General features: G+C 38.4%; 1 pseudogene; it reads right to left on the bottom strand.

Moving 5' to 3' along the window:
• Positions 1–9,100: 9,100 nt before the first annotated feature.
• Positions 9,101–9,729, bottom strand: LOC114048784 (annotated as a pseudogene).
• Between the last annotated feature and the right edge of the window lie 9,003 nt (positions 9,730–18,732).

The following is an 18,732-nucleotide window of genomic DNA, read 5'->3' as shown; positions in this document are numbered from 1 at the left end:
GTTGCCTGTTTCACTTTGTAAATCTGCCTCTGGTCTTTTAGCAAATGGTTTCTGAACACAGGTTTAGAATGTATTATTATTTTTATATTATATATTATTAGAACATATATTATTCTTTTTTTTTCCTTTTGTTTGTTTAGGAATGTGATTTAATTGGTTGGAATCTGAGGACTCCCTGTACAAATTAATAACTGCAAGTGTTCTGTATCTTACCACTCAGAAATTCAGCTTTATATATAGATAAGGAGATAGTAATAACTTGGATTTTTATAATGCTTTTTGCTTTCTTAAAGTACTTTCACACTTACAATGTAATTTCCCACCTTCCAGCCCCCAACAATGGTTATTATTTTCATTTTATGAAAGGGAAAGACACTAAGATTCCAAAGTTATATGACTTGATTAAGATTGTATCATTGGTTAGGATCAGACTAAGGCTATGGTCTCCTGACTCTTGATCTATACACTCAGTGGCAAAAAAAACCAGCCGATCTGGCTGCAGGTGTCTTGGATTTGCTTTGCCATCCCCAGCAGGTGAGGATGGTGTGGTAGCTGGGAGGTTTGAGGAGAAGAAAAAACAACGAGTACCACCTGATGGCTAATTAGACTAGTCCTTGTTGCTTCGAGAAGCATTTGGTTATTTGGGGGAGGAGAGGCTGACAAACTAAACCCCTAGGGCTTGAGAAGGATGCTTCTGCATTCTGGGGAAATTCCTTGGAAGTGAGTATGCCACTGTATGGTTTCTCTGGTATGCTGACCTATGTGTGAAAATTCTATTTGGGGATAATGTGTTGTGTTTATTTTTACCTTCCACAGATATCTTGTGTGCCGCTATTAGGCTTAGTACTTTCCACAGTAATAAGGTTTGGTACTCCTGTCCAGGTGATTTGTGATGATGATTATTCATTGATAGCCCTGGTTGCATTTCTGTTATGCTGATTGTTCACAGACTCTGCCTTTTTGGCATAGGGGTGCTTGAGGCCACAGAAATGGCATAGGCAACACGATGTTGCTTCTTTAACTATAGGTGCTTATCCAAACAGATTTTAGTGTTTGTAAGCAATGCCTCGAATAAATAAAAATAACATATCTCAGTTTCCCCAGTAAAAGGTCAGAATTGAACTTGAAGAGACTGAGTGAACTTAGATTGTGATTATTAATTAATAAAAGTTGATAATGTGACTAAGTACACAGCGTGGGTAAGCTAAGGCCCTATCTTTCATGACTTAAAAGACTGGAGTATATTGCAAAGGCTTGTATGTATGGGACTCACAAAAAGGCTTGGTTTGGGCCCCTCTGTCAATCAACGTAGCAGCAGTCATCTTGAGAACCTGGACCGTAGTACTCTTGCAGCAGGGCTTGATGCTAGGTATGAATTCTCTTCCTTATGCCCTTTAAAAAAAAACAAAAACTGTATGGATTTTAACTAACTAATGGCTCTTCTCCATGATATGTTAGGGTAGTATTTCAATACAGGCCTTTAGATCTCTGGAACTAGGAAAACTGTATTCTGATTGTGAGCAATCATAAGATTTAGGGGTATTGTGGTTAATTGAAATTTACTTCTAGGTAACTATAAATTTATCCCTAAATATAGTTTTGATCATTGGCTTAACCTTCCTTGCACTTAAAACAAACAAGTAAATAAAAAAATGCCTAAAATTGTTGACCTGGTCCTGATGAAAATGGTTTTTACATAGTGTCTAAATCTTACCCTTCTGGATAGGCTAACATATTGGACAGTCAATCTTGAGCAGGCTAGAGTTGCTGGTTTTATAAAAAAGTGTAACTTGATCATTATAATTTCCTGTTACAGCAAACTGATACATAATCTATCTGGAAAAAAGTCTGGTAAGCTTAGGGCTTCAGAGTTGGCATTTAGAGTTGAGGCTGATTTTTTTTTCTTCCTACCCCCTCCCCCACCCAATGCCTAGTTTACAAAACATTCACACGTTTTACACAAAAAGGCAGTTAATTCTGGTGTCCAGTATAAGAGCGGATTGTGCCACTTTGACCAACAAAAAATATTTCTTCAGAAAATATCCCCAGCAAGTGTAATGTGTCAAAGTGAAGAGGCCGCTTCTTCTGGGTAGTTGAACGCCTATACTTTAAAAATAAACAAACATAGGCATGCCAAGAGGATCCTCAGAGGTCTACTAGTCCTGAATAGGAATCCCTTCTATGGCTTTTCCAACAAGGAGTCATCTGGCTCTGACTTGATGACCTTTAGCATTTTTTTTTTTAATTTTGAGTTCCAAGTTCTCTCCCTCCCTCTATTTCCTCCCTTATTCATTGAGGAGGCAAGCAATATGGTACCCATTATACATATGAAGCCGTGTAAAACATATTTCTATATTAGACATGTTGCAAAAAAAAAAAAAGAGCAAGAAAAATAAAGTGAAAAATAACATGTTTCGATTTGTACCCACAGTTCACTAGCTCTCGCTCTTTGTTATTGTGAGTCCTTTAGAATTATCTTGGATCATTGTATTGATCAAAATAGTTAAGTCTTTTAAGGTTGATCATTGTTAGAATATTGCTGTTACCGTGTAATATGTTCTCCTGGTTCTGTTCACTTCACTTTGCATCAATTCATATGCCTTCCTTGGTTTTTCTGAAACCACCCCCCTTGTCATTTCTTAGAGCATTTCATCACAATCACATACCGTAACTTGTCCAGTCATTCCCCAATTGATGGGTATCACCTAAATTTCCAATTCTTTGGACTTGATGACTAGGCACCTTGCAATTCTCTGAGGCATCATTTCCTTTTTGGTATATTTCTCCTTGCAGTATTAGAAAGTTTTCCTTTATATTAAACCAAAATTTGCCTTTCTGTAACTTGCATCCATTGTCTTAGGCCTTACCTCTGAGACCAAACAGACAAACTCTAATGAGTTTTCCACATGACAACTTTTCAAATAACTTGAGTTATTACACAGTTCCACAATTTTGTCTTCTTCAGGCTAAATATTCTTCAGTTCCTTCTACTGACTTAACTGTGGCATGTTTTATCGGTTGGGATAGTTATAGGGAAACATTCTATTATCTTTGTTTGTGTACTGAAATTTCACCACCATCCCTTTGTCAAATTTTCTTCCTTTTTTAGCACTATAGAAATTTTATTAGTAGTAGTATAATGGAAAATAATTGACAGTTTGTATCTGGACAAATTTCAAATATTTATTGAGATACACTCATCTCTTGAAGACCCCAACCTAAGCAGTTATATGATAAAAATTAAAAGATCATAGCTAAAAGGAATTGATAAGGGAGTTAACCAGTCAAGAGGTAAAAAGGATAGAGATAACTAATTAGAAAAAAATTAAAATCTAAAGAAATTTCATTCACCCAGCACTTGTCTGAGTTGTTCAAGGCATTCATCTAAAAAAGCCTTTCCCCATCTCATTGTAGCTTGGAGAGGCCTTTGTCAAATTTTTACAGCTAATCAAGTATCCTGAGAAGGGTCCATCAATTATCCTTAATGAACAGGAGAGTTCTGTTTATCTCACACTTTGAATGATGCTAGAACTTGTGTGTATGAGTTTTCTGAAATAGTACCCATTTATCTAAAAGGTTTTGAATTGAGGAAATACATGTTTTTACAGAGAGACCACACTTTAAGTGAGCCCAAATAGATGAGATTCTTAGGAATTTTTAGATAATTCTGTATTCTTCTATAACCTTTCTTGGCAACTTATTTTAGTATTTATTAATCTGTACTATCAGGAAGCTCTTCCTTAGGTCTAATCTAGACCTATCTTTATTCTATTCTTAGAGGAGGAGACTTCTTTCACATCCAGTTGAAGACTATAATTGATTTTTCTCAGCCTTTTTCCATTGTGAATAATAATATGTCAATGAATTCATGATCTCATTGGTAAAAATATTCCTTCAGAAGCTAATAATAACAATAAGGCAGCTAGGTGGTGCAGTGGATAGAGCGCCAAGCCTGGAGTTAGGAAGACTTGTCTACCTGATTTCAAATCTGACTTAGGCACCTACTAGCTGTGTGACTCTGGGCAAGTCACTTGCTTCAGTTTCCTGTAAAACGGCAAAACTCCACATCATCTGTATAATAAGCTGGGGAAGGAAATGGTAAACCACTCCGGTACCTTTGCCAAGAAAATTCCAAATGGGATCATAAAGAGTTGGACATGACTGAAATGAGTGAAGAGTAAAAACAACAACAGCAACCCGTAGTTTATAGCAAAATGGATCGAGTGCTATGCTCAAAGGTAGGAAGAAGACCTAGGTTAAAGTCCTGCCTTTGACCCATACTGGCTTTGTGATCTTGTGTAATCTGCTTAACCTCTCAGTGGCATGTCAATTCTCTAACACCACAGATTACAGAGCAGGTGGGACCAGCACAGGTAGAGGGAATTTCCTCACAAAAATTCCCTATACTGAAGAAATGACAAGTCTGATCCAAAAATTAGAGAATAAATAAATAGAACCAAATTCTCAAAAAAAATCCATCTTATTTTTGTGCAAGATACATGTTATATATTTTTTTCCTTCTAGCTTCTTTAACTTTCCCCTAGGTGTTGTTTTTCAATCTTTTAACCTTTTTTGTCTTTCTATAACATTGTTTTGAAAAGTTTTATTAATGCTCTTTTTAAAATCATGGTCATTTCCCAATGATTCTTCTCACCCTCAGATGCCCTCTTGTAGCAATTAAATTCACCCTAAATGAATAATGTTTGAAAAATAAATCATGTCTGAAGTCATATACCTCATTCCACACTTAGAGTTTTTCTGTTTAAATTTCTACAAACTTTCTCCTTTCTGGTTTCTGCTGTCTTCCATTTTAATTGCTGAGGCACAAAACTGACTGTACTGGGGCAGAATTCAATGTTAAGGATCAGTTCTTTGTAGGACCTTGAAAGAAAACTGTCCTCAAACTTTGTGTCAGAGGCTCCAGCACCATGAAAGGTTGTGGTACCCTTTGGAACGTTTTCTATCCTCTGGCTCATAGCTCCCACCCAGAAAATCTGGAGAAATCACTATCTGACAGCATTTAGTAGGCTGATACCAATTTCCCTTGCAAGCACACATTTCACAATATTGAGGAAGAAAAGAAGTTTTGTGGAAAGAATTGAGAAAAACAAATCCTTGGGAACAAAACAGAAACCCTCCAATGAATAACTTTCATTCAAAGAACTGTGGAAACTCTCAATCATTTACAATCCCAGATGGGCAGACTCTTCTCCCTCTTGTGTAGTTCCCTGTAGATATTTTGAGAATGGCTCTTGTTTTTTGCTCTCATCTAACTTTTTCACCTGGTGAGCTGCTCTCGCAGCGTGCTGTATCTTGGTTCTCCTACTGTGTGTTGTTGAGTGTCTCTCACTGTCTTTCTTTGTCTCTGTGTCTCTGCCTCTCTCTCTGTGTCTCTGCCTGTCTGTGTCTCTGCCTCTCTGTCTCTACCTCTCTCTCTGTGTCTCTGCCTCTCTATGTCTCTGTCTCTCTCTCTGTCTATGTCTCTGTCTCTCATTTTTAGAGGCTCTTTCTGCAGTTCCCTATTAATCTATACAGGAGTCCTGGATGGAGCTATATTGCTTATCTGCAAGGTTGTCTTTTGGTCAAACCTTCCCCTCTGCTGATGCGAAGCATGTTGTTTCTGAGTATGGTCTTTTGTCTTTGCCAACAAGAGGAAAATCCAGAGGAGTTTTTCCTTGTCTCACAGGAGACACCTAACTCCCTGCATAGCTCACAGCTGGTTATGCTTGTACCAGACTGAGGATTTCCTCTTACTGAGCCTATTCCCATTTGCCATTGCTTCTGTTAGCTTCTGGCTACACAAGAGTTTGCTCAGGAACTGTCTTTCATTCTTTAACTTCAGGAGAGAACAAATTATAAACATATTAAATTGTTGGTTTAAAAAAAAAAATCATGGCTTTACCAGTGTACGACTTGCCGTTAATGAACCTTCCCTTGTAGAAAAACATGCAAGAAATTAGAACCAACTAAGAAAATAGCTAAGTTTAACAAAAAGGTACATTTTGTACCAGTATTCCCCCACCTCTCTTTTGAGAGGTGGGATATATGTTATACAGGTAGCTGGTGGCCCAGTGGATAGAGTTTGAAGACTCATTTTCCCGAGTTCAAATCCAGCCTCAGACACTTACTATCTGCGGGACCCTAGGTAAGTCAGTTAACCCTGTTTGCCAGACTTTCCTTATCTGTAAAATGTGCTAGAGAAAGAAATGGCAAACCACTCCAGAATCTTTGCCAAGAAACCCCCAAATGGGGTCATGAAAAGTCCGACATGACCGGAATGACTGAACAACATGGCCCCTACTCTGTAATTTCTAGACTCAGAGAATCGCCTGGGAGCACTAAGTGGTTAAGTGATTTGCCCTGTGCCAAATGGCCAGTAAATAAGAATCAGAGTCTACACTTGAACTCGAGTCTTCCTGACTGACTGTGAGACCTGATCTCTAACCATTCTGTCCCAACTCTGAGAATCTTCAGAGATGGGAATACCAGAGGAAGCTGGCAGCTTCTCCTAGGGCTATCCCAACTCACTAGTGTGACCAGTTAAGTATCCTGCTGTGTTGCAGGTGATTCTTATCCAAGAAGCTTTCTTCCATGTCCTATAAACATTATTTTAGGATCTCATCCGAAGGGGAGAGAAGGTAAGGCAAATGCCAAAGCTCTGTTGAACATACATCTGCTTGTATTGGCACTACTGCTAAGAGCAAACCGTTCTGTTCGCATCCTCTTCTGGCTAGTCATTCATTCTGTTCTTTCTGGCGATCACATAGGGGACAAATGCAAAGACTCGTTTGCTCTCACAGATTGGGAATGAGGGGAAAATCAGAAGGAGGCTCCCCCATCTTTTCCAAACACAGAACACAATTACCAAAAAAATGTTACAGAGTCCTATATTTTCTACCAGGTAGGATAATAGGAGGGAGATCCTTAGAAGCAAAGCCTATATATTTCTCTATGTCCATGATTTCTGGGTGGGGGAGAAAGAGAGGGAAGGAAAAAAAAAGATGAGAGAGGAGAGAAAGTTTGGCTGAGAGATGAAAAGCCTATAGCAATAGATTATTTAAAGATGTTGAAGGGGGTGGGAATACCTGCCCTGTGACCTGCCTGCTCACATACCTTCCTAGTTGCTGATAGGCATTCGGCAAGGATAAGAGACTAGTTCTAAATTTTATCAATTATAAAGAAATAGGCCGTGTTTGAATGCCCAGGGGAAATAAGCATTGTAAATCTGTTTCTTTTCTCATATCCTGGAAAAGATGTCAGTAATGAGATGCCCCAGTCTCAGGCCAGAGCAGAAGAGTCAGGAAAACAGAATGACCTTAGTAATAAGTACCTTGCTAATTCTTGACAAATGTCTTATTTTGGGTTTAGAAACACTTCAATTTTTTCAAAACAGTTTTATTGTCACCTTTGGTATTTGTATCACTGTCATTCCTGGAAAGACCATACCTTTTCCTCCTGCTTCAGATTGAGTCTTCGCCTGGTTGACCCAAGTTTTTATGAGCCAGGTTTTACTATAATAGCATCCTTACCTTGTTAAAAAAAAACAAACAAAAAAACCCCCCAAAACTCATGCTTTTCCAGAAAGAGAACAAAATAAAGATCAGCTTTCTGCAAGAGATCTTTCCTATTGCCTCCCTTCCATTCAAGCTGTTAGTGACTTCCCCTCTGAGATGGGCATGCACCAGTTAGTTACCATGCTTGTTTGCTACTATAAGAAGAATTGTTATAAATCTGCTTGCATATATGGGTCCTTTCCCACTTTCTTTGATCTCTTTGAAATAGTAGTGGTTATTTCTGGGTCAAAGGAAATACACATTTTAGTAACTTTGGGGGTACAGCTCTAGAATGGCCAGGCCAATTCGCAGCTCCACCAGCAATACATTAATGTGCCTGTGTTTTTTTTTAATATCCTCTGACACTCTGCATTTTTTGGTCATCTTTGCCTATCAGATAGGGATGAGGTGGATCCTCAGAGTTGTTCTGATTTGTATTTCTCTAATTATTAGTGATTTGGAGCATTTTTCCATATGGCTGTTGATTGCTTCTTTCTTCCTTTGAAAGCTACCATTTATATTCTTTGATCATTTATCAGCTGAAGAATATTCTTATAGATTTGTATCAGTTCCTTACATATTAGAAATGAGACCCCTATTAGAGAAACTTGCTGCAAGGATTTTTTTCTCCAGTTAAGTTTTCCTTCTAATTTTAACTACATTCAACTTGTTTGTACAAAACCTTTAATTATTGAAATTGTTCATTATCTTCTCTGATCCTCTTGCTTTCTTGTCCAGTCACCCTATCCAGAGATCTGAAAATTGTAGTTTCTTATTATTTTTCTAATTTGTTTTTGTTTTATATCTAGGTCATATATTCATTTGGAACTTACCTTGGTATGTAGTTTGATGTGTTGATCTAAACCTAATTTATGCCACGCTACTTTCCAGTTTTGCCCAGCAGTTTTGGTCAAATGGTGAATTCTTACCCCCATAGCTGGGGTCTCGGGATTTATTAAATACCAGGCTACCAGGTTCCTTTGCTTCTCCGTATCATGTACCTAATCTGTTCCACTGATTCACCTCTTTGTGTCTTTACCAGTACCAAATAATATTTATGGTTATTGCTTTGTAGCACAGTTTGAAATGTGATGTTGCTTGGCCCCCTTCCTTCCCATTTAAAAAAATAATTTTTGAGATACTTGGTCTTTTGTTCTTTCAGAAGAATTTTCTTACTATTCTAGTTAGCTCTATGAAGTAATCCTCTTGTAAATTTTTAATGATTATGATCATTAATAATCATTAATGATCATTCATGATAATGATTTAATGATTATCAATAAGTAGATTGATTTAAGTAATATTGTTGTTTTTGTTATATTGGCTTGGCCCACTCTTGAGCAATTAATATTTATTCAGTTATTTAGGTCTGTCTTTATTTCTGAAAAGAGTGTTTTAAAGTTGAATTCATATAGTTCCTGTGTATGCCTAGATGGGTAGATTCCCAAGTATTTTCCACATTCTTTTTTTTTTTAATATTCCAAATACTTTATTGTTTGGACAATTTTTGGAAGTTTCATTGATGAGTTCTGGAAAAAATGTTATTTTCAAACAGTTTCCTTCATAATCCTGCTTAGCCTCTGGATCTTGGTTCTTGCAGACATATCAACATATTTCTTTCCTATACAAACAATCATTTCTCCCATGATTGAAGGGTCAGTCTTGACCTCCATTTTCAGGACTTGGCCTTTTCGTAGGAAGTTGTTCAGGACTGTTTTTAATTCTGAAAGACTTGAGTCATCTAAGGTAGATGCAGTAGTAACTGAGCACTGTACTTCTCCATGATGCACACTCATCATGGTAGAACACGCTGAAATGACTTCTGGAGTATTGTTTAAGTGACCATTTTCGGCAAGCAATTTCACGAGGTTGGTTGTGATGGGGGAAAACTTTTCTTTCGCTATTATGTCATTTAGTTTTTATCTTAATAGAATGCTTTATATGGGGATTCATAATAGAATCAATCATTTTGGGATCCTTCAAAAGTTTTGTCACTCTGAATAACTACTTTTCTACCACATCCAGTTTATTCTGCTTAGTAAAGAGCAGTGGCATATCAACCTTCTAGACCATAACCTTGAATTGGAGACCTGACGAGTTTAGCAAATGGTCTGCTCACTGAAGTAGTGAAGCAGTGTACCTGCTGGAGCATCCTGGATGCACTGGGTACTACCATCCTCTCCTGTGGTCTCTGTAGATCCTATTTTCTATATTCTATAGTTATTTTAATTGGAATTTTTCTATCTCTTTTGGCTTGCATCAATATTCAGTGGGGATATTAGTCTATAGTTTTCTTTCTCTGTTTTGACTTTCCTTGGTTTAGGTATCAAAATTACATTTGTATAATAGAAGGAATTTGATAGAATTCCATATTTTTCTACTTTTGCAAAGTTAATGTATATTGAATTTTTAATTAGTTATTCAATTTCCAAATTTTTAACCATTTACTAGGTCTTTATAATTTTTATTGGATTATAATCAATAAGATATAGTTTCTTCTTTTCTGAATTTTTTGTGAGGTGTTAATGCCATTATACATGGCCATTTTTTTTTTGTAAGGGTGCCTCGTACATCTGAAAAATACATCTACTTCTTTTTGCTTTTACTTAGTAAACACCAGAGATCCATCATGTCTAACTTTCCCAAATTCTGTTTTGGTTCTTAACTTTTCTTTTTATCTTTTTGTAAGATTTGTCTAGATCTGAAGGGGGTACATTAAACTCCCAAACTATTATAGTTTTACTCTCTATTTCTTGCTGTAACTCATTTAAGTCTTCCTTTAAGTATTTAGATGCCACGGCATTTTGTGTATATTTGTTGAGGATTAAAATTAATTGTCTGCGGTACCTTTAAGTTTAATATATTTTTCCTGTTTTGTCTGAGATTATGACGGCTACCCTGCTTTTTCTTTTTAGTTCAACTGAAGTCTTATTTATTTTGATAAAGTCCCTTATTTTAAATCTATGTGGGTTTTTGTTTCAAGTTTTGTTTCTTTCAAACAACAAATTGTTGGATTCTGCTTCCTAATCTATTCTCCTCTCTTCTTCTGTTTTATGGGTGAGCTCAACCCATCCACATTAATTTTTTCACTAATTGTATATATTCTTCCCTTCTGTCCTTAAGGTTTTTACCCCTCTCTTTACAAAGAAGAGGGTGGTAAGAGAATGCTTAACTCTAGTGCAAGCTTCTCTTCCATGCCCCTCTTCTCTTGTTCTTGCCCAGATACAAATCACAGATTCTGACCTTTCTTCCTTTCCTTCTAAATTTCTTATTCATAATCCACTCTTTAAGGTTGGAGTTTCTTTTATTTATGATAATTCCTTCCCTTTTTCTCCCCTCCTCCCTATCATATTACTTTGAGTTGAGTGAATTTCTAACCAAATTCTCTGTATGTGTGTTCTACTTTCCTTTGGTTCAAATGAGTGAGGTTCAAGTGAAACTCACTTTACCTTCCCCTCCCACCTTCCTTCCTTCTTATTCTTCTACTTATACACCCAGTTTATGTGATATAGTAAGTTCTTCCCACTCCCTCAAACCCCTTTCTTATTTAACTATTCCTTTTCTATCCCTTTCCTTTCTTCTTTTAAGATTATCAATGATAACAAAATCACTCCCTGGGCTTTAATTCTTTTTATGTCTCTTGATGACATTTGGGTTCTGATAGGGTACTTATTTCATCTCATCCCTTAGAATTTAAAGCATTCATAATTGAATAATCCCTTATGATCAAATATATTTAACCTTTTATGTTTCTCTTTACTACTGTGTTTGCACCTCAGAGATTCTACACAATTTTGTTCTTTTCATTAGGAATACTTGGAAATCTTCTATTTCATTAAAGGTCTCTTTCCCTACTGTGGGATTTTAGTCAGTTTTGCTGCAAAATTATTTTTAGTTTTAAGCCTTTTGCTTTGTAGTATTTTTTTCTTTGACTTGGAAACTTTGGGTTTTGTTTATGATATTCCTTAAGTTTATATTTTGGTGTTCCTTTCAGGAGATATCTGGTTGATTCTTTATGTTTTTACTTTGCCCTCTGATTCTAATAGATTTTGGCTATTTACATTCATAAATTCTGTAAAATATGACTTTTAGTTTTGTTTTTGTTTTTGTTTTGTTTTTGTCATGGCTTTCAAATGGTTCAATGAATCTTAAGTTTTTTGCCTTTGATGTTTTTTTTACAGGTCTGTTATGAGGTAGCCTGTATTTTCTTCTATTTTTCACTCTTTTCACTTTAATATTCTTGCTTTATTTGGTCTTCAATTTATCTTTGGTCCATTTTAATTTTCAGTGAGTTAGTTATTAGAGTAAGGTTTTATACCTCTTGTACTAAGCTTTTAGCCCCAGTGCTATATTATATACTATGCTGACTTTCTGCATTAGTAGTAGCAATGCAATAATAATATAAGGTGCTTAATAAATACTTGTTGAAGTTAGTTCAGAGGATGACCTGTAGGAAGTTGCCAGTATCCTCAGAAGACACTTTTGCCGTAGAAAGAGAGGAGAAATCTGCTTCACATATACTATGAGGAATGGCAGGTGTCAGAATCAGCAAAGTGACTGTTGGCCTCAAAAGAGATGGATTTGGGGGCAGCTAGGGGGTGCAGCAGATAGAGCTCTGGCCTTGGAGTCAGGAGGATCTGAGTTCAAATATGGTTTCAGACACTTGATACTTACGAGCTGTGTGACCCTGGGCAAGTCACTTAACCCTGATTGCCTAAGCAAAAAATAAGAAAAAGCTGTACCTTAGTTTAAAAAAAAAAGAGATGGATTTGAAATATTGTGGACTTTAGAAATGGAAAAGCCATCAGTCAGTGTATGAATGCTCAAGGAAAGTGGATAATCACTTAGGAAGCAAAGATAATGCTGAGGGTCTTGAACTCAATGAATGCTTTATTACGCACCAACTATGTGCAAGAAACTATGCTTTTTAGGAGGCAGAGTTATGAAGTCTAAAACCTGACAGTCCCTACCCTCATGGAACTGATATTCTATTGGGAGAAGATCCAGTATGCTGCAAGTAAATATAATGTACAAAATGTACACGAGAGATGTCTAGTTTGTAGGTGGCATAGATAGATATCTGAGATCTGACCTGCTTTTTGTAGAGACTAGAATGGCTTTGCCTACATCACCAACATGATAGCCGGGGGAGGGGCAGGCAAGGTCTGGGATAACCAAGGCTGAGCAATCTTTTTTCCAGTCTCTAAGAGGAGTTTTTTCTCTTTTTTTGATATCTGTATTTGCTCCTCAGATATCTCTGGTATAGAGTATAGAAAATGACTCCCTTCATCATTATATTAATAGGGGAAGCCCTTAGCATACAATTGCCAGCTTATCCCCTCCCCACCAAATGCACGTTATGCAAAAGATATCACAAACAATAGTGAGTAAACCCATTTTTCCAGATTAGAATATACAAGCAACACACTAGTAAATGACCTCTTCAGCTTGGAGTGAGATAAGGTTTTAGGTAAGACTATTAAGGTTTAGGGATGCTGGGACCCCAAAATAGTGACACATGAGTCCTGCCCAAATGAATTCAGCTCAAGCCTTTTTTCAGCCAAAGACAAGGTTTAGTAGAAATATGCCATATTGGCCAGACTCTTAAGGAATCTGAACATTCGTATCGCAAGCAGGCCAGATTGAATCTGAGCCATTGGTCTGAATCTGAGCCATTGGTCTGAATCTGAGCCAAGTAGTCTGCAGGGACTGTGAGGTAATAGAATGCCAGGGACCTGGACCATGAGGCCAAGGGACAATGGAGCCTACCTAGGATGAAGGGTGGGAAGTGGCTGGGGGCCATAGGGAGGGTAAGACAATGGAGGGCTAGACTAGGTTAAGGGTAAGAGAGAATTAGGAAATTAGGCATGATGGGGTATGGGCCCAAAGTGAGACCTTTGTCACAGTTTGGGCTCCATTTGTCTGTGGGCCCTAGAAAACCTTTGGATTGTCCTTGATTTCTCCCACTTGATCAAGGAGATCTCTGGTGTTCCCCGAGGCCATGATTCTGTCATTTTGGCTACACCCAATCCACCAATTCTGTTATCCTTGACCTAGCCTGGCCCTCCTTTGTCTTGCCTCCCTATGGCCCCAGGCCACTTCCCAAATTCTATTACCTCATAGACTACTTGGCCACTCCTAGATACCTCCCACAGTCTTTCTGTAAATATGGTCCATCTTGTCTCCATTAAGAGGCTCAGATTTTCACAATCTAGCCAATAGCCCACAGATGCTCAGATTCCTTAAGAGTCTGGCTAATATGGTGAATCTTCAATAAACTGCGTTTTTGACTGAAAGGCTTGGATCAAATTCTTTTGGGCAGGACCTGTGTGTCGTGATGTTGGGGTCCCAGGACCCCTAACCTCTAGACCTCATCAGGCATAGCCATGATGAAAGGCCAGTTGATGGGATTATATACAGCCTCAGAGATTTGGCCATGTGGGAAAGTCCAGGGTTTTTCCTTTTTGGGGTCCAGATCCCATCCTCATCATCCCCCCTTCAAAATGGGACCTAAATTCTTTTGGAGTAAGAGGTGAAGGTCTTGGCTTCTGAAACTGCTTCCTGCTGGTAAGGGGCGTATAGCTGTCCTTGCCTCGAGGGGGTCCCAAAGAGGAGGTTGACTGGAACTGATGTGGCTTAGGCATTCAGGGGTCCTGGGACCCCAAAATCATAACACGTAGGTCCTGCCCGAAAGAATTCGACCCAAGCCTTCTTTCAGCCAAAGACAAGGTTTATTAGAACATCTGTCATATTGGGCAGACTCTTAAGGAGTCTGAACATTAGCAAGCTATTGGCTAGATTATAAGAATCCCAGCCTTGGCTAGATTATAAGAATCTAAGCATCTTAATGGAGACAAAGTGGACCTTATACACAGAAAGACTGTGGGAGGGACCTAGGAGTGGCCAGTAAACTAGGGTGAACAGAACTACTGGGACCTGGACCTCGTGGCCAAGGGAGAATGGAGCCTAGCTAGGATTAAGGGTGGGAAGTGGCCCAGGGCCATAGGGAGGCAAGACAATGGAGGGGAGATTGGGTGTAGCCACAATGAAAGGCCAGTTGATGGGATTATACTCTCAGGCAAAGCCAGAGATTTGGCCATGTGGGAAAGTCCAGGGTTTTTCCTTTCTGGGGCCCAGCAACCCCATCAGAACTGCATACAGGCTGCATTTAGGGAATGATGGGGGGACATTGGCTGGTACCTGCTGTTTGCTACCAACTGTAAGTGAATGGCCTGTAGTCTGGAAGATACAAATCTGATGGAAAAGACTGCAGGGCCCAGATATGACAGGATAAAACAACCTTAGCTCTGTTTGGATTCAGATAATTCCATTTTCCAACCATGTGGTATCAAATCCATCTCATAGCCAGACTCAGAAACAGCCAGGTAGGTAACATTCCTTTACAAAGGAACATAATGGGGAAAGTGAGCCATGAGGATCCCATCTTAGACTGAGACTAAAATTGTCCTCTCAGCTTTTCCCAGTGCTGACTTCCCACCAGTATTACATTCTCTGAGTAGCTTGTAGCATTTCTCTCAGATGGTGGATTATTGATTATCAATGGATTGTGATCCATTAGTCAACTCAAAATAAAATTCTATGAACTTTTACCTCAAATAGCAAGTTTCACTAATCACAGTTTAGGAAAAACTTTTCCAAGATTTACATCTCAAATTTAAATTTGTCTTGGTGTAAAAAGTTAATCGTTAGAGATTATTTCTATATATTTGCAAATTTTCAGCAAGACAGAAACCCAAACAAGCTTTTTGGCAAGTTTACACATTAAAACAATAACCAACAATAGTCAAATTATTTTAGCAGTAACCAAATTATGAAAAGTTGCTTGACATAACTGATACAAAAAGTTCACCCATTACCAATCAGAGGGCCATGCTGTAGCTGCTGCCCCTCCCCACTCCTTCCTTTCCCCAGTGGGTGAAGGGGAAATCAAAGCCTAGGGGGAATGGTGAACCTCTCTTCTCCTAAGAGAGAGGTTAACACATACCCTCTTGACTCCAGGGAAGGGAGTGACCAGTGTTGTAAGGAGGTGTTTTAAAAGTGCTTAATAATTGATCACAAAACCTCCATTCTAGGAAAATGATGAAGAGGGCTTGAGTGTGTGTGTGTGTGTGTGTATGTGTGTGTGTGTGTGTGTGTGTGTGTGTGTGTGTGTGTGTGGCCATATGAATAGAAAGATATCATGGAGCTATGATCAGCTTAACGGCATCTATTCAAATACAGTGGAGAGCAGGGAATAAGTGGGAAGAATCATGGATAAATGACATTACAAATCAAGCTCACTCTTGTTGGACTAGGGCCCTTCACCTAAAAAAGGAGGGGGAACATGCAGAGGGGGGAGGAGGAATGGAGAGAGGACACTAGGGTGATTCATGGATATCAATATTCATAGCCCTTGAAGCCAGAAGAATTTCACTACCCTCTATTTAGCAGTATGTTCCTTACTCTCTTTGGTATTTCCAAAGTTCCCTAAACTCTATTCTCTGTAGAGAGATGAGTTTTTAAGAGATTCCAGGTCCCTTGACAAAAGCCATTCTGTCTCTAACATTTGCAGGTCATCCTGTTGATGGGGATGTGATCTGAACCCCTGAAAGGAAAAGACCATGTCTTTGGGATCTGGACCCCAAAAAGGAAAAACCCCTTTCCCACCTGGCTAAATCTCTGGCATTGACCTGAGGCTATAATCCTACTGGTTTTTCATTGTGGCTATGCCCAATCTCCCAATTCTGTTCTGTTACCTCCCAATTGCTCCTGGCCACTTCTCACCCTTAATCCTATCTAGACTCCATTCTTCCTTGGCCACACGGTCCAGGTCCCAGGTGTTCTGTTCACCCCAGTTTACTAGCCACTCCCATCCAGATCTTCTTTAGATCCCTCCTCCAGTCACCCCAAATACTTGGCCACTCCTAGACTCCTCCCACAGTCTTTCTGTATATAAGGTCCATCTTGTCTCCATTAAGGTGCTCAGATTCTTAAAATCTAGCCATGGGCTAGATTTTTTCTGGCCCGCTTGCATTAGCAATACAAATGCTTAGATTCCTTAAGAGTCTGTCCAATATGAGAGATGTTCTAATAAACCTTGTCTTTGGCTGAAAGAAGGCTTGGATTGAATCCTTTCGGGCAGGACCCGCGTATTGTGATTTTGGGGTCCTGGTATCCTTAAACCTCTAAACCTCAACACTGTGATTGGACTATGACTGGATAGGGTTGTTTTCTTGGAGGGAATTATATTTTTCTGATCCAGCTAAGGATAGGGAACCATAGCACTTGTCTTCTTGTACCCTACCTATATAAGGAAATTCCCTAAATGTTTGTATGTCAATAAATCTCATAGACAGATTAACCTTGCAATTTGGTTCTGTTCTTTGAAATTCTGGACCTGAGTACTATATAGGATAAATAAATTTCATACTTGCAACTTATTTCAGTAGTATCCTCAAAAGAAAAATGGGAAATTTGGAGGAGGGAGAGGTTTGGATAGTAGACAGGCAAGATAAAATAATTGTATTTTGTATGTGTTTAGGGACTGACCTGAAACTAAACTACAATTTTGGGAGTGGCAGAATAATGGAATATTATACTGAAAAATAAAAGGTCCAAAGCAGGCTGTACAAAGGAAATTAGTACTACCCAGTGCTTAGCACAATTCCTTGCACAAGAAATGTTTATTGATTGATTACCCCAAACCTACCACTCAGTAGCTATAAAACCCATAATGATAATTTCAGATTCCTAAGTTGAAGAAACTTCAGATATAATGCAGATTCTTAACAAGCCATAAAAAAGAGAGAATTACACAAACAAAAAGGACTATTTTGGTTCCCGTAAAGCTTTTCCACAAAGCAATATAAGTAAGGTAACACTGACAAAAAAAATGAATTGGGACAATCTTTGAATCTAACATTTCTGATAAAACCTAACATCTAACCTGGCAGCTAGGTGGCATGGTGGATAGAGTGTGGGGGTTGGAGTCAGAGTTCAAATCCAACCTCAGACACTTACTAGCTGTGTGACCCATGGCAAATCATTTAACCCTGTTTGCCTCAGTTTCCTGATCTGTAACATGAGCTGGAGAAGGAAATGGCAAACCATTTTAGTATCCTTGACAAGAAAACCCCAAGTGAGGTCACAAATAGTAGGAGATGACTGAAACGACCAAACAACAATACCACCTACCCAAACGTGGAGAGGAAGGGAATAAGCATTCATAAAGCACCTACTATGTGCCAGATGCTTTACCAATATTATCTCATTTCATCCTTGCCACAACTCGGTGAGATAGGTGGTTATTGTCCCCATTTTATATTTGGGGAAACTGAGGCAAACAGAGGTTAAATGACTTAGGGTCACACAACTTCTAAGTATCTAAGGTTGGATTTTAATTCAGGTCTTCCTGACTGTAGGCCCAGAACTCTATCTATAATGCCACCCAGTTGCCTAGCTAAATGAACACAAAAAAAGTACTATTTGACAAACCTTTAGAAAATAAAAACTAGGGAAGGGTTTCATTACTTTAAAAATACACTTGGAAAAATTGGTTGGCAACAAAATTTAGGTAAAATGCAGCACTTAGTGTTGGCACTATACTGTAAAGTTAAAGCATATATTTTTTTTTCCAATTAACAGTGGTAGGCTCCCTAGCAGAATTTCACATATACAATTAGACGTAACAATTTTAGTAGCTGGCTTTGCTTAACTGCTTTTGATATCTTTGTGAAGAGATTTGCTTGGGTGTTTGTTTTGGTAAACCTGTTGGGTCAATTGCAAATATATCAATAGAAATATTCCTGAACCAAAATTTATAGGCTTATCCAACTTGGAATCAGAGGTTCTCCAAGAAGAATTACCTGAATATTGTGTGAAAGTATTTCCCAGTTTATGGCTTCCTTGCTCAAGTCTACTCTAATCGGGGTTGAGACTGTGAGAGCCAGTTATTGAGAGAAGCGCTTGATTTGGCAGGAATTAAGACATCGAGACCCACGCCTTACCACCCCAAGGAGATCCCTAGCCAGAATGTCACAATCACACCTTGTTAAATACCCTGGCAATACTCAGAGCAGAAGGTTCAGTGGAGCCAATATGAGACATTCCTTGTACGTGCTTGAAATATCACCAGGAATTATGTTACAGGATTTACCTCACATTAACTGATATTTGAGTG

This window comes from Vombatus ursinus, unplaced genomic scaffold (assembly GCF_900497805.2).
Source record: "Vombatus ursinus unplaced genomic scaffold, bare-nosed wombat genome assembly UNPS02014794.1, whole genome shotgun sequence".
NCBI classification, from domain to species: domain Eukaryota; kingdom Metazoa; phylum Chordata; class Mammalia; order Diprotodontia; family Vombatidae; genus Vombatus; species Vombatus ursinus.
This window is presented reverse-complemented; position numbering and strand designations above follow the sequence as displayed.